Consider the following 16,601-nt stretch of genomic DNA (forward strand, 5'->3'; position numbering starts at 1 on the left):
TCACTGATTACATTGTGATACTATATATTTGCACTGGAAAAGAGCAGACCGTGTTTTACTATCCCTGTGGGACTTTTGGGGTTAGTAAAACAAGGAACATTTTCCCTAATGGGGTCTTTTCCTAAATCCCCATGAGGAGATGGCTATTTTAAGATCAGGGTTAGAGTTAGGGTTAGAATTAGGGTTAGTGTAAGGGTAAGGGGTTATAGTTAGGTTTAGGGTTAGGAATTAGGTGTGAGGGAAAGAGAGAGCGGGAGGGTAAGAACCTTAGGTTTGGTCAGTGTGTTTCCTCTGGAACCTTAATTAGAGAGGGACAGGTCAAAAAGTACAAAACTGCCCCTTTTTGCTAAGAAGGGTTCAGCATTTGTCAAAATTTACTTTTGTAGCAGGTTTAGAAGAACACACACACAGCAGGTTAGGATAATTAGGTTAAGGTTAGGGAAAGGGTTACGTTTAGGGTTAGCTAAAGTGCACAAAAAGATATCTGCTTTTGACTTCAAATTTAAAAGCTGTTTCGCATCTAGATATGAACCTTAGACAAGTGCGTGGATCAGAGCATTTTACCCGAAGTGTGTGGTGTCATTGCTTTGCTGTGTCTGTTGGAGAACTAAACACAGCCCCCCAAATAACCCAATTGTGTTTTTTCCATATCCAATCTTTTGTTCTGACTATCAACACTCAGTTTTATGTGACCCACTATCAGATCAAATCAAATCAAATGTATTTATATAGCCCTTCTTACATCAGCTGATATCTCAAAGTGCTGTACAGAAACCCAGCCTAAAACCCCAAACAACAAGCAATGCAGATGTAGAAGCACGGTGGCTAGGAAAAACTCCCTATCAGATGTGTACATTCACACTGATGTAGACTCTGAAGTAGCGTTTAAGATGCTGATTTCCTGTCACTGTTCCTTTACATTTTGGGGTGATTGTCATGCTAATGAAAGGTCATGTGTAACAAACAAAAAACACTTCAGAACAAAACAAATCAGATTTCAGTGTCCATACTGCATGAAGTTACATATGGAACATCAGAATTGTATCAGGATTGAGATCCGTATGGATGTGGTATCCAGCACCAGTCAAAAGTTTGGACACACCTACTCATTCAAGGGTTTTACTTAATTTTTTACTATTTTCTACATTGTAGAATAATAGTGAAGACATCAAAACTATTGAAAAAAACACATAGAATCATGTAGAAAGCAAAAAAGTGTTAAAATAAAATATATTTATATTTTAGATTATTCAATGTAGCCACCCTTTGCCTTGATGACAGCTTTGCACACTCTTGGCATTCTCTCAACCAGCTTCATGCGTTAGTCACCTGGAATTAATTTAAATTAATAGGTGTGCCTTGATAAAAGTTCATTTGTGGAATTTATTAATACGTTTGAGCCCATCAGTTGTGTTGTGACAAGGTAGGGGTAGTATATAGGTGATAGCCCTATTTGGTTCATATCATGGCAAGAACAGCTCAAATAAGCACAGAGAAACTTTAGTCCATCATTACTTTAAGACATGAAAGTTAGTCAATACGAAACATTTAAATAATTTTTTACATTTCTTCAAGTGCAGTCGCAAAAACCATCAAGCGCTATGATGAAACTGGCTCTCATGAGGACCGCCACATGAAAGGAAGACCCAGAGTTACCTCTGCTGCAGAGAATAAATTCATTAGAGTTACCAGCCTCAGAAATTGCAGCCCAAATGAATGCTTCACAGAGTTCAAGTAACAGACACATCTCAACATTAACTGTGCAGAGGAATCGTGAATCAGGCCTTCATGGTCAAATTATTGCAAAGAAACCACTACTAAAGGACACCAATAAGAAGAAAAGACTTGCTTGGGCCAAGAAACACAAGCAATGGACATTAGACCAGTGGAAATCTGTATTTTGGTTTGATGAGTCAAAATTTGAGATTTTTGGTTCCAACCGGTGTTTCTTTTTGAGACGCAGTGTAGGTGAACAGATGTGTATGTGTGGTTCCCACTGTGAAGCATGGAGGAGGTGTGATGGTGTGGGGGTGTTTTGCTAGTGACACTGTCTGTGATTTATTTAGAGTTCATGGCACACTTAACCAGCATGGCTACCACAGAATTCTGCAGCGATTCGCCATCCCATTTAGTTTGCACTTAGTGGAACTATCAATTGGTTTTCAACAGGACAATGACCCAACACACCTCCAGGCTGTGTAAGGGCTATTTGACCAAGAAGGAGAGGGATGGAGTGCTACATCAGATGACCTGGGCTCCACAATCACCTGGCCTCAACCCAATTGAGATGGTTTCAGATGAGTTGGACCGCAGAGTGAAGGAAAAGCAGCCAACAAGTGCTCAGCATATGTGGGAACTCCTTCAAGACTGTTGAGAAAGCAGTCCAGGTGAAGCTGGTTGAGAGAATGCTTATAGTGTGAAAAGCTGTCATCAAGGCAAAGGGTGGCTACTTTGAAGAATCTAAAATCTTAAATATATTTTGATTTGTTTAACACTTTTTTGGTTACTGCAGGAATCCATATTTGTTATTTCATTGTTTTAATGTCTTCACTATTATTCTACAATGTAGAAAATAGTAAAAATATTGAAAAACCCTTGAATGAGTAGGTGTGTCCAAACTTTTGACTGGTACTGTATATCGGATGTAAAAAGATCAGATTCATGTATGTTTTTGCTGTTTACACATTAGGGAAAAGATCAGATGTATATCAGATATTAAAATAATTGGCAAAGTATCTTAATTGGGCTGCTTGTGTGAACACAGCCATGGTGTCTGTTGGATAACTATTTTGAGAACCATCCGCTTTTGAAGAAATGTGTGGTCAATTGAGATATGTGTTTATTTTCTTTAAAAGTGTTTATGTATTGAAATTTGACAGACTATGTATTGCTTTGAAAGTTATGCCACTGCAGTAATGTCTTTTAATTTTCAGTTTATTCTAGCCTATGTGTTTGGACAGATTTTGATGGGGGGTCCAAGCAGTATATTGAACCCTTCCTCCACTGAGGTAATTTACTTTCAATGAACCTATATATTTGTATTTCAAAAATATTTACTGTTTATGTTTAAATGTGGCCAACTGTTTTCTCTGTCTTTCAGTATGTAGTTTTAATTGTCACTGTTTTTGGCCTGTTTTTGTTCAGTTGTGAACTCAGTCAAATAGTAGTCTTTGAAAGCACTGCAGCACTACAGACATTCAAGTCATTAGTGTTGTGTTTTACTGTAGCCTATGTAAAACAAGCCAACCTAAACCTTTATTCCTTCAATAAACTTTGCTTATTTTTTATACTGCATCTGCCTCTGGCTGTGTTTATGGGCCTAGAACGTGTGATACCAATAGATTTTACAGATGGATAAGACTATTTACATAATTAGGAAAAGCATCATTTACAACAATGACTTTTGTCTGTCCTACCTCACAGAATAGTATGAATAGGCTATAACACATTTGATTGAGTGAATATATAATTACTGTACACAATTATAGAGATACTCTGCTCTTATTTGCTGAGATCGTTCTTTGGAAACATCTGCCACTCAGCCGCTCCCTTGTGCCCGCCTTTCATTTTATTTATTTAGTTTTGACAGCTTCCACTGATGGCATGGAAGTCGATGACAGCAACATCACCTAATTCCCTGTGGTAAATGATCACACTCATCTTTCCTCTCGCACGGTTCATTCCTACAGCAGTGGTTCCTTTATTATGCAGTGTTTTAACCTACCTTTAACATTTTCACACCCAGATTTATCCTTCATGGGTTATGTCATGTTTTAATTAGATTACATTTTATTGGATCCTAATCTGAATGTCATCCTTTCTCCAAAATAAACATTTGCAGTTTGTTCCATATTTCTAGCCTAATGATATGCTACAGTGTTCAAAGACAAAAAATAATTTTTAAAAATAATTTTGTAATTCTTTTTTTTTTTGTTAGATTTTTCATGATGAAAATAAGTGATTGATTTGACTATGCAAGAAAAAAACCTAACTGTGTTGGTGCGAGTGAAAGAGCGAAAGAGAGCGAGAGAGCCAGAGCGCGAGAGAGAGAGAGAGAGTGAGAGAGCGAGAGAGCGAGAGAGCCAGAGCAAGAGAGCGAGAGAGAGCGAGAGAGAGAGAGAGAGAGAGAGAGAGAGCGAGAGAGCGAGAGAGAGCGAGAGAGAGCGAGAGAGAGCGAGAGAGCGAGAGAGCGAGAGAGAGCGAGAGAGAGCGAGAGAGCGAGAGAGAGCGAGAGAGCGAGAGAGAGCAAGAAAGAGCGAGAGAGCCAGAGCGAGAGAGAGAGCGAGAGAGAGTGAGAGAGAGCGAGAGAGAGAGAGAACAAAAAAAACTATACATTACTTGGCCTAAACATCAGTGCCACAGGTAACTTCCACAAAGCTGTGAATGATCTGAGAGACAAGGCAAGAAGGGCATTCTATGCCATCAAAAGGAACAGAAAATGTGGCATACCAATTAGGATCTGGCAAAAAATACTTGAATCAGTTATAGAACCCATTGCCCTTTATGGTTGTGAGGTCTGGGGTCCGCTCACCAACCAAGAATTCACAAAATGGGACAAACACCAAAACTCTTCATGCAGAATTTTGCAAACATTTCCCCCGTGTACAACGTAAAACACCAATTAATGCATGCAGAGCAGAATTAGGCCCATACCCGCTAATTATCAAAATCCAGAAAAGAGCCGTTAAATTCTCAACCACCTAAAAGGAAGCGATTCCCAAACCTTCCATAACAAAGCCATCACCTACAGAGAGATGAACTTGGAGAAGAGTCCCCTAAGTAAGTTGGTCCTGGGGCTCTGTTCACAAACACAAACACACCCCACAGAGCCCCAGGACAGCAACAAAATTAGACCCAACCAAATCATGAGAAAACAAAATGATAACTACTTGACACATTGGAAAGAATTAACAAAAAAACAGAGTAAACTAGAATGCTATTTGACCCTAAACAGAGAGTACACAGTGGCAGAATACTTGACCACTGTGACTGAACCAAACTTAAGGAAAGCTTTGACTATGTACAGACTCAGTGAGCATAGCCTTGCTATTGAGAAAGGCCACCGTAGGCAGACCTGGCTCTCAAGAGAAGACAGGCTATGTGCACACTGCCCACAAAATGAGTTGGAAACTGAGCTGCACTTCCTAACCTCCTGCCCAATGTATGACCATTTAAGAGACACATATTTCCCTAGGATTACACAGATCCACAAAGAATTCTAAAACAAACCCGATTTTGATAAACTCCCATATCTACTGGGTGAAATACCACAGTGTGCCATCACATCAGCAAGATTTATGACCTGTTGCCACAAGAAAAGGTCAACCAGTGAAGAACAAACACCACTGTAAATACAACCCATATTTATGCTTATTTATTTTCCCTTTTGTACTTTAACCATTTGTACATCCTTACAACACTGTGTATATATACATAATATGGCATTTGTAATGTCTTAATTATTTTGGAACTTCTGTGAGTGTAATGTTTACTGTTCATTTTTATTGTTTATTTCACTTTTGTATATTATCTACTCCACTTGCTTTGGCAATGTAAACATATGTTTCCCATGCCAATAAAGCCCCTTGAATTGAATTGAATTGAATTGTGTGAGTGAGAGAAAGCGCGAGCGAGTAAGAAAGGAAGAGCGCAAGAGAGCAAGGACGTCCCCATTCATGCACTGTGGGGTGCTGTGTCGTTTTGCAATGGGCCCCTGCCGTGAATATTTCTGTATCGGTCTTGGTTTGGTATTTTGATGTATTATTGGCTATGGAGACATTCTGCGTTGGTGTTCTTCCTGAACCAAGTATTGTCTAGGAATATATATATGCAATACAGCCTGTGATAAGAGCTTGACCAGTGCCGACTCAAATCAGGGAGGAGAGCCGTTGTCTCGGGCTGACAGTCCTGGAAAGACTGCACAACTGTGTGAATGAATTAAGACTGAATTGAAAGACTGGTGAGTATTTTGCCTGCACATATAGCCTAAGCTTTCTAGTCATTTGATGGTGATGCTTGCTTACCCCTCTACACCGATTCTACTTTAATGTTGTGATTTGCAGGGGTGTCCGCAAAATATTCACATTTTCAGCCAAGTCACTGGAATGTAGACTACAAAAACCACTGCACCTGCATGTACCGTATTTCGCTTTCATCCGGGAAAGGTTTATTGGAAAGGTCCGGACTGGTCTGGGCGCATTCTCTGAAAGATAACTGAGATGCCACGGTTACGCGTAGAAGCCACTCGATGAAGAGACAGGTGCGATGGAGAGGATTGATATTAGGCTAGCTGCGGGGATAACGGCTCCGTGCTGTGCTTCACCCTTTGTGTTGATTTGAGAGTTGTAGAAAACCCGATCTGTATAGGTTACGAGAAGACGGCTGGTACCCAGCCAGACATAGCCCGCATACCTGTCGGTCTCGCACAGTCAATGGTGAGTGAGCTAAGCGGTATGGCGACGATGGTGAACAGGTATTGCGTTCGACCGTAGAAGCGTTTTTGTCGCGGCCGCACCTTATGTTGCTGGTTTGGATGTGCATGCTTTGAATACACGCATGTATGTTTAATTAGCTGCCTGCCATTGAATGCTTTGGGTTACTGATAATGACAAAATACTCGTGTGGCATATTCATTTGACGTATCTGTCTCCTGGGGTTGCTACTGTCTGGGCCCTGTGCTCTTTGTGTTATTCAATGTATCATTGTTTTCATGATGGATTCATTGATTTTGTATTATTTTGTCATGTTTTGCATCACTTGATGTCGTCCAGTATTTGGATGTGGGCCTATTGGTATATGATCATAAATGTTTATAACTGCTTTCAATGTCAACATGCAACACCAGTAAGAATTCTGATCATAAGGATGACAATATAGTGAAGACGATGAGTTTAATCATGTTGTCAACTAGTCTACATAGGCATACTGATCCTATATGGAACCACAGCTCTTATTCACCCCTATGCATGAGGCACATAATGCTCGTTTTGTTTAATTCCTTGGGTCATTCTTGTACAGTGTGACTCTGAACCTGGGGAATGACCTGAGGTAAGTAATTGGCATGAAACAGTGACATTGAATAATTATGTTTTCTCAAGGTTTTCAGTGATTTAGACCAAAGGTCAGACATGGTGATTTGACTTCTGTCACTCCATTGATTGGCTCATTATTCTTTCAGTGATGGAATTACACTAGTTCCATGGTTTATGGTCTAAGTGTAGTATAATATAAAACACTGGCCTGTACTTTTAACTAGACTAATTATATTGGTAGTAAAACAAGTATGCCCAGACTGCCGCCCCCTGTTGTTACCCTGTTCATTCCAAATGGCCTCTGGATTGCCTGTGATTGGTCCATAGGGTTTTCGATGGGAGCGGGAGCAGAGCCATGCATACAGGGTGCAGCAAACATGACATTCTTTAAAAATATATATTTTATTTCACCTATTCTTGCTGCTTTTCCCAACATACATAGGCAAAAACAGGCAAAAACAATAAAGGACTTAACATTCACATACATACAGCACATTTCCACAAACATCATTGACGTCACACTTGCTCAGACCCACACGTTCCCACCGTATCCACACCCAATGTGCTTTCCAACACTTGTGAGACTAGTACGTGTAACGGCTGTCGTAGAAAGTAGACCAAGGTGCAGTGTGTCGAGTGCTCATGATGAATATTTATTTTAACTCAGAACACTAAAGAAAAAATAACAAAGTGAAAACAAAAGCACACAGTTCTGTCAGGTACATAAACTAAACAGAAGACAACTACCTACAAACACAAGTGGAAAAACCCCTACTTAAGTATGATCTCCAATTAGAGACAACGAGGACAGCTGCCTCTAATTGGAGATCATCCCAAAAAACAACAACATAGAAATATAAAAACTAGAATCTAAACATAGATATACAAAACATAGAAAAACACAAAACACCCCCTGTCACGCCCTGACCTACTCTACCATAAAAAATAACATCTTACTATGGTCAGGACGTGACAGTAAGACTCTTGTAAGACTTGCAAAACATGACATTCTATTGTGTATTTTATTGTGTACACTTGCTGGAATGTAATGGCTTTGGAACTTGAGATGAGATGACAGGGTTTGCTGAACTCTATATCTCTGACTGTGAGTGGGAGGTGACACTAATGTCTCTAAGGGAAGTTAGCAGGGTCATAGCATTCCCATATAGAGCTGAAAGTGTGAAGGAGAAGGAGGAGTAGACACCAGATGGCCATGCTTGAAGGGACATTGAATGGACAATTGGATGAGCTTTGTGGTCTTTATTAGGGCTAAGGTTAAGGTTAGTGTCTATAATCACATTTATGACAAGATAAAGTTGTATTTATGTCCTTTCTAGCAGGGCCAAGTAGTATGACCAAAGAGAGGCTTCAGAGAAGAGGGATCAACATCAGGGAGCTTATTTGGTCTAAATCCCACAGGCAGGCAGGCAGGCTGAATATACTGTACACTAAAGCCTGGGCTGCCAACACACCACCCACTCTCTGTGTTTGTGTCCATCAGACTTACAGCCCACTGCGGCTTCCTTAAAGAACCCAACACTGCTCACTTACTGCTGGACTTTCTGGGGCTGGCAGATTGATTTACCCGTTATGTATTATTTATTGTTTACAACTTCCCCCTTTATGTTCAAGGCCAGCGAGTTCCAGTAGAGGACTTTAAAGGCATCCGAACAGATTGTGCATATATTATGCCGACATTTTGTGATGCTTTTGTGCGTTTTGGTCTTTGGTAAAGTTTTTTTCAGCTATTCGTGCACACAACATTTTTTCTCGACGCAACCCGAAGTTCGGTAGCCGAAGTCTACGCCCCTTCGTCGGTGATTGGTTCTTCCCGTTTCAGCCCGAAACTCAGTGTGGATTCAACGTGGTGAACGACAACTTTGAGCATCGCTTGGTCCTAGGAGGTACAGAAGTACCTGCACCTCTACGATTCTAGCCATGCATTATGTAAAGACCAGCATGTATAAGCCAATTCATGGAGGGAGATTGTGGAGATGCTGGGTTCTGACCAAATTACTTGTTGGGTAATGTTCACACCGAGTTTGTCAAGGCAAAGAAAAGCCTCTGGTCGTAGAGAGGGGGAGGAGAAAGAGAGGGGGGAGTAAAGGGACATGGAGAGAAGTGCAGAGAGAGATGGGGAGAGAGGGGCTGAGAGAGAAAAGGGAGGGAGAGTGAGACAGAAAGTAGAAAGAATCGAGAGATAGAAATGGAGAGACAGAGTATGAAAAGAGAGAGGGGGAGGCATGCAGTCTAAGGGAGTGTGAATGGTTTCCCTGTTTTCCCTGCTTTGGACACAGGCAGCCACACAGCAGCCCTGTGAGCAGGTGCTCACCCCACTACAGGAACAACATGTGCAGCCAGTGTTTCCCCTAGGCGCTCTTCAGACAGCACCCAACCGGTTCATGTACTAAATAAGTCTTGGTAACAGACGTGTAGACTCTTCATTCTGTTCCTCTATGACCAAGATGGCAATTGCAAACTATTTGTTCTTGTTTACTTCTGAAATAAAATGAAAAAACAGACATAGCAGCCAGCTGCGCAGGGAGAGAAATTTGGGCAAATGCATCACCCCCCACCCCTAAACATCTTCCCACGGCCATGCTTCTTTTACACTGGTAAACACTGATTGATTGGTTTCAAAACTGCAGAGTGTGAGAAATGCTGTTTCACTTTTAGCTGTAAAATGAGTAAACACCATTTGCCTCTGTTATTCTTCCTAAATGCCTATTTGGGAGGAAAATGGAGGTTGAGTAAAAAGTGCTGCTTAATTATTTAAACTGCTTCATTATTTAAACATGAATAATAAAATAGCACTTTTTTATTGTCCACTACCTCCATTTCCTACTAGAGTAGGTGAGGATTTCTCACACATTCCGTTTGCTCTAGTTCAATACACGAGTAACAGAGGTTGGCCAGTGAACCAGTCGTGCATGACGAGTAGCTTTCCCTGAGACCTGAAGTGGCAGTACTATGTGGCAGTGCATGTGTTAATCATAATTTATGATCCAGGTTTGAAATATCCAGATGTGACACAAAAAGGATATGTAGGCTACTGAGGCCCCATAACTTATATGGTGCAAGCTGATGTTCTTCTGTTCGATGGACCAGTATGGAGTGTGTCCCGATGTCCTCCTAACCGCCCAGACAGTCCAGTCTTTTACTTCCTCAGCACTACATCAACACTCTCAAAGCAACCCTGTGAAGCCTCTGTATACCCCAGGGTCTATAGGATCAGAGGGCCCTGGCTGTGCAGGCATCTGCTCGGTGACCTATACCAGCTGGGGTCCTGGGAGCAAGGACGTCAGGGAGCCATTCTTCAGCATAAAGAGGGCAGAGGTGCTGGGCTCCCGGAGGCAGGCCATTGTACTGCCCATCAGAATGTAGATCTTGTTGTGAGGAGAGGAGGTACCAAAAACAAACCAGCTCACACCGAAAACCCCCCCCCAACTATTTCACCCAGTTCCATTTAGGTTGCTTGCTCTGGTGGTCGCCGACCTGAATGGGTGGAATCTGATTCCTGCATGGGTCACGTATAGATAAGTGCTTCTATATATAAGCACTTATCTATACGTGATATATTGCTTTAGATAAAAGGCTCTGTGCAGTGATTTATTACACATTAGGAACGTATTTGAGTATTTATGTTTTAAGTTGTATGCTCTTCTTTCATCAATAATGTCTCCCCTGAGCTCTGCTCATTATAAAGAGAGTCTGATGCCCAGCATGAGGTCTCACACAACCGTCGAGTGATGCTAACATGTGTGTTCACTTCTGCAACACATGCCTCTCAGATCCCTCAGCCCTGGATCCCCTAGTGTAGCGAAGCCTTTGCTACGCTCGTATTAAAACGAACCAGGGACCTAATAGCACGTAGGTTCAGGACGGGTGTGTGTGTGCGTGTGTACAGAGCATGTGTTTAGTGGATATTTGATGCTGAACCCTTTCATGTTTCCCACATGTTGCCATATTAACTAGAGTTGATGGGAGATCGTTATCCTTTCAGGATGAGATTCTGATTAGAATCAATCTAGGGCACTTTTTCCCAAATGGTGTGTCTGAACCCATTGACGAGTGACAGTTAGGTCCTATTTGAGGTGTGGATTAAATGGGCTGTGGCTGGAAAAATTGTTTGTTCATCTTGAGGGTGATAATGAAATTCTAAAGACTTTAGGCAGGTCATCATAGCACCAAAATAGTTTGGGAACGGCTGATCTAGGACCTGCACTTGAATATTAAAGCAAAGTTGATGTGTAGGGCCTACTGTAAATGACAGGAGAGGAGTGAGAACTTTAATATAGAACAGGGTGAGGTTCTTATAAACACTACTAGACATAGGAAGGAGAGTTAGATTACTCCTTTTGTAAACCATTTGTTTTAAGATTTGTTTTAAGATTTGCAGTATGTAGCCTTTCGGTCACTTTCATGGGCCTATTTGCTTTCTTATCTAGTTTACTATAACTCCATTATAGCACAATAATGCAAATATATACAGACAGTGAACAATTGTTCCTATACTGTGAGTTTGAATACGATAACTTTATCTTTTCCTTTTCTGCCCTCTGGAAAGATGACGGTTATTCCATGGTCTGTATCTTGTCTCTTGTGCTCGTTTGCATTAAAGCAGCCGTCCACTTTGTGTGCCTCACACTGACTCAAACAACCTTTTCAAAATCCTAGTTTGTCTGCTCCCCTTGACTTCTTACTTCTTATGGAGAGTAGCTGGGAGTTTCTTGGAAGTACACTCTTTTTGTTGAAGTGTTTGCTGCTTTACCCGTCCAAGAGAAAGAGTTCACAGAGCCTGTAAGCCAAAGAAAGCCATTTAAAAGGCATCGTAGCAAAAAGAAAAAGCTGGATGAGGATTTTATTGGCAGACAGAGGCACAGTAGAGTCTTTTGTCTGGAGATGCTGGTTATATTCTGATTTTGTTTTTGCTGGAGATAATCTCCCTCTCCTCCTCTCTCCTCTTCCCTCTCTCCTACCTCTCTCCTCCTCTCTCTCTCCTCCCTCTCTCCTCCTCCCTCTCGCCTCCACCCTCCTCCTCCCTCTCTCCACCTCTCCTCCTACCTCTCTCCTCCTCTCTCTCTCCTCCTCCCTCTCGCCTCCACCCTCCTACTCCCTCTCTCCTCCTCTCTCCTCCTCCCTCTCTCCTCCAATTTCAGACGCCAAGGGTCTCTCTTAATTATGTATTTTCATCAGGGGAGAGTCAAAATTGAGAGAGACGCAAAGGAGTAGAGCAGCAACACAATTATACCTGAGAGAGAGGAAGGGAGCACGTTCATTGGAGAGGGTGTGTGTGTGCATGTGCTCACATGCATGCATAAGTGTGTGCACATGTTTGAGTGTGTGTGTGTGTGTGTGTGTGTGTGTGTGTGTGTGTGTGTGTGTGTGTGTGTGTGTGTGTGTGTGTGTGTGTGTGTGTGTATGTACATGTTTTGAGTGTGTCTTTACACACGTGTAGCCTGGTGCACATGCAATACCTGTACAGACCCCATATGGTCATAGTGTACAGCAATCATCTCTGCTCTGCTATGGCAAAGACTATATTTATCTTAATTACAAGCAATCAAACACAGGGTATGGCATGTTCTATACTGTATAGGTATAGGTGCTCAGGGAGTGTGTTTGTGTGTGCCTGTCTGCACATGTACACTTTCTTGTGATTATGTGTTTATTGTGTGTCTGCGTATGCTGCTATGTTAGGGTTTCCCAACTGGTGGCCCGCAGGGGATTTATTTACAGTGCATTCGGAAAGTATTCAGACCCCTTCCCTTTTTCCACATTTTGTTATGTTATAGCATTATTCTAATGGATTAAATATATTTTTTCTCCTCATCAATCTACACACATACCCCATAATTACAAAGTGAAAACAGGTTTTTAGAAATTTATGCAAATGTATAAAAAATAAAAAACAGAACTGCCTTATTTACAAAAATATTCAGACCCTTTGCTATGATACTCGAAATTGAGCTCAGGTGCATCCTGTTTCCATTTATCATCTTTGAGATGTTTCTACAACTTGATTGGAGTCCATCTGTGGTAAATTCAATTGACTGGACATGATTTGGAAAAGCACACACCTATCTATATAAGGTCCCACAGTTGACAGTGCATGCCAGAGCAAAAAGCAAGCCATGAGGTTGAAGGAATTGTCCGTAGAGCTCCGAGACAGGATTGTGTCGAGACACAGATCTGGGGAAGGGTACCAAAAAATTGAACGTCCCCAAGAACACAGTGGCTGGCCTCTATCATTATTTAATGGAAGAAGTTTGGAACCAGCAAGATATTTCTAGAGCTGGCCGTCTGGCCAAACTGAACAATCAGAGGAGAAAGGCTTTGGTCAGGGAGGTGACCAAGAACCCGATGGTCACTCTGACAGAGCTCCAGAGTTCCACTGGGGATATGGGAGAACTTTCCAGAAGGACAACCATCTCCGTAGCACTCCACCAATCAGGTCTTTATCGTAGAGTGGCCAGACAGCAGCCACTCCTCAGTAAAAGGCACATGACAGCCCGCTTGGAGTTTGCCAAAAGGCACCTCACACCTTGAGAAACAAGATTCTCTGGTCTGATGAAACCAAGATTGAACACTTTGGCCTGAATGTCAAGCATTACGTCTGGAGAAAACCTGGCAACATCCCTACTGTGAAGCATGGTGGTGCCAGCATCATGCTGTGGGGACGTTTTTCAACGGCATGGACTGGGAGACTAGTCAGGGAGACTAGTCAGGATCAATGAAAAGATGAACGGAGCAAAGTACAGAGAGATCCTTAATGAAGCGCTCAGGACCTCAGACTGGGGCTAAGGTTCACCTTCCAACAGGACAATGACCCTAAGCACGCAGCCAAAACAACGCAGGAGTGGTTTCGGTACAAGTCTCTGAATGTTTTTGAGTTGCCCAGCCAGAGCCCGGACTTGAACCTGATCGAACATCTCTGGAGAGACCTGAAAATAGCTGTGCAGTGACGCTCCCCATCCAACCTGACAGTGCTTGAGAGGATCTGCAGAGAAGAATGGGAGAAACTCCCCAAATACAGGTGTACCAAGCTTGTAGCGTCATACCCAAGAAGACTCAAGGCTGTAATCGCTGCCAAAGGTGCTTCAACAAATTACTGAGTAAACGGTCTGAATACTTATGTGAATGTATCTTATGTGAATGTAATTATATTATTTTAGATTTTTTTTACATTTTCCAAAAATGTCTAAAAACATGTTTTTTCTTTGTCTTTATGAGGTATTGGGTGTAGATTGATGAGGAAAAAAAAATATTTAATCGAATTTAGAATAAGGCTTTAAATGTGGAAAAGGTCAATAGGTGAATACTTTCATGAATGCACTATATATTTAATTATTGGACATGAAAGACAAAAACACCGGCAAATTAGCTTCAAGTGATTTACATTTTTGAAATCTGTTTTTTTTTTATTCCCACACTTAATAGAGAGATATACGCTGAGTATTCCAACCATTAGGAACTGCTGAGTTACCGTTGAGTTACCATTGAGTTACCTTTGTGTTACCGTTGAGCTACAAGGTGTCAAAAGCGTTCCACAGGGATGCCCATGTTGACACCAATGCTTCCCACAGTTGTGTCAAGTTGGCTGGATGTCCTTTGGGTGGTGGACCATTCTTGATAGACACAGGAAACTGTTGATGTGTGAAAAACCCAGCACTGTTGCAGTTCTTGACACACTCAAACCGGTGCACCTGGCAGCTACTACCATACCCCATTCAAAGGCACTTAAATCTTTTGTCATGCCCCTTCACGCTCTGAATGGCACACATACACAATCCAATGTCTCAATTGTCCCAAAGTTTAATCTGTCTCCTCCCCTTCATCTACACTGATTAATGTGGATTTAACAAGTGACATCAATAAGGGATCATAGCTTTCACCTGGATTCACCTGGTCAGTCTGGAAAGAGCAGGTGTTCTTAATGTTATGATCGTATAAGAATGTAAGCAAAGTTTGAAATGGTATGTTTTAGTCAAAATGTTATATCTGTTTGGGCTTCTTCATGTTTCGGTCTACAAATTATTTGTAATTATGTTCCGGCCACCTGACCTTTCGCTCAAGAAAAAAAATCATCCCACGGCTAAATCTAGTTGATGACCCTTGCTCTATGTGCTCGACATCCCAGTGTTGTGCTGTGAATGCATATGGGTTTGCTGCAGTTGAGCTCTGTGTAATAGCTAACGTTTGCCCTTGCTGCAGCTCAGTACTGTGCGCGTGCGTGTGTCTAATCCGGCTGTAGCGTAGTACTGCACTATAAATAAACACATACATCTGCTGCAGACCCAGCTCCAAGTTATAAAATGTGTGTGCGATGCAGTCGAACATGTGCATGTGTTCGGTGTGCATGTGTGCATGGGTGTCTGCCTATGTGGGTGTGTGTGTGTATTCGTGCATGCGTGTCTGCCTGTGTGTGTGTGTGTGTGTGTGTGTGCGTGTGTGTCTCCCTATGTGTGTGTGTTTGGGCTGCGGCTTTCTGTTGCTTGGGGAGATATTTCACTCAGGACTCAAAGACAAGCCAAGGGTACTGCTAAACACTCCCCATTAGTTAGACCAGAATAACATGTACTGTCTGGGGGGGGGGGGGGGGGTTGCAGGGAGGTCGAGAGGGAGAGAGAGAACGGGAGAAGGAGAGAGAGAAAGATGCAGAGCGAGAGAACTGAATGCATTCAACTGAAATGTGTCTTCCGCATTTAATCCAACCCCTCTGAATCAGAGAGGGAGAGAGAGAGAGCATGAGATCGGGCCAAGTTGAGGATGAATATGCAAAAAAGGCAATTAGAAGCTAAGGTATTATGTTAATTAGAATAGAGATCTCGGCTGTGTGACCTCTTCTAGCTCTTATCTGCCCCTTTACCACCTGGATAGGCTGTCTAACCACTCCTATAGGGCACTTTTCTTCTCGACTTTCCTCAATAACTGACCTAGGATAAGCTGTCTAATCACTCCTAGGGCTCCTCAATGATCAACTCTCCTTATAACTGTTTTTAGATCAGCTGTTCCTAAAAGACAGTAACTCTTAAAACTACACCATTATTTTTTATTTACCAAAACGTTTTTTCAGAGATGTTGAATAGTTTGATTAATTCTATATTTTACAGTTTCCAGACGAGTTGCATGTAGACATGTTCACCCAACACTGGACCTCCAGAGAGTGGGACCTGTGAGAGAGGGATAGAGGGGGAGAGAGGTGCTCTCTGACTGGCTACACTCCAGGTCTGACCAGCCTCTTTATAATTACATACTGGCATAATAGACCCAGGGGAAAATTCTCTCTCTCTTTCTTCTCTTTTTCACTCTCTCTATCCCTTTCTCCCTCCATCCCTCTCCATGATAACGTTCAGCACTCTGCCAGGGAATCTAATGCAGACATAACCTGGGCATTAGCATATAAATTACTCTGCAGATTGAAAAGTGCATTAGGATATTTAACAGAGAAAACGCCATATTCCCTTAACTGGGATTGGCCCCCAGACAGTTACACACTTAAGGGAAGGCTGTGGTATCCAATAACACACCCTCCTTGATTAGATAAAGACCTTATCTCATTGATTTCTA

The 16,601-nt window shown here is 42.0% G+C and overlaps 1 protein-coding gene across 1 annotated transcript in view; it reads left to right on the forward strand.

Annotated features, from left to right (window-relative positions):
- The first annotated feature begins 5,625 nt into the window (after nucleotides 1-5,625).
- The window catches only part of LOC106600027 (semaphorin-6B), a 70,879-nt gene continuing 59,903 nt past the window's right edge, over nucleotides 5,626-16,601 (forward strand). The window contains exon 1 of the mRNA XM_014191361.3: nucleotides 5,626-5,959. The gene's annotated coding sequence lies outside the window, so the exon portion shown is untranslated. The remainder of the gene's footprint in view (nucleotides 5,960-16,601) is intronic.

This window comes from Salmo salar, chromosome 03 (genome assembly GCF_965601325.2).
Source record: "Salmo salar chromosome 03, fSalSal1, whole genome shotgun sequence".
Classification (NCBI taxonomy): domain Eukaryota; kingdom Metazoa; phylum Chordata; class Actinopteri; order Salmoniformes; family Salmonidae; genus Salmo; species Salmo salar.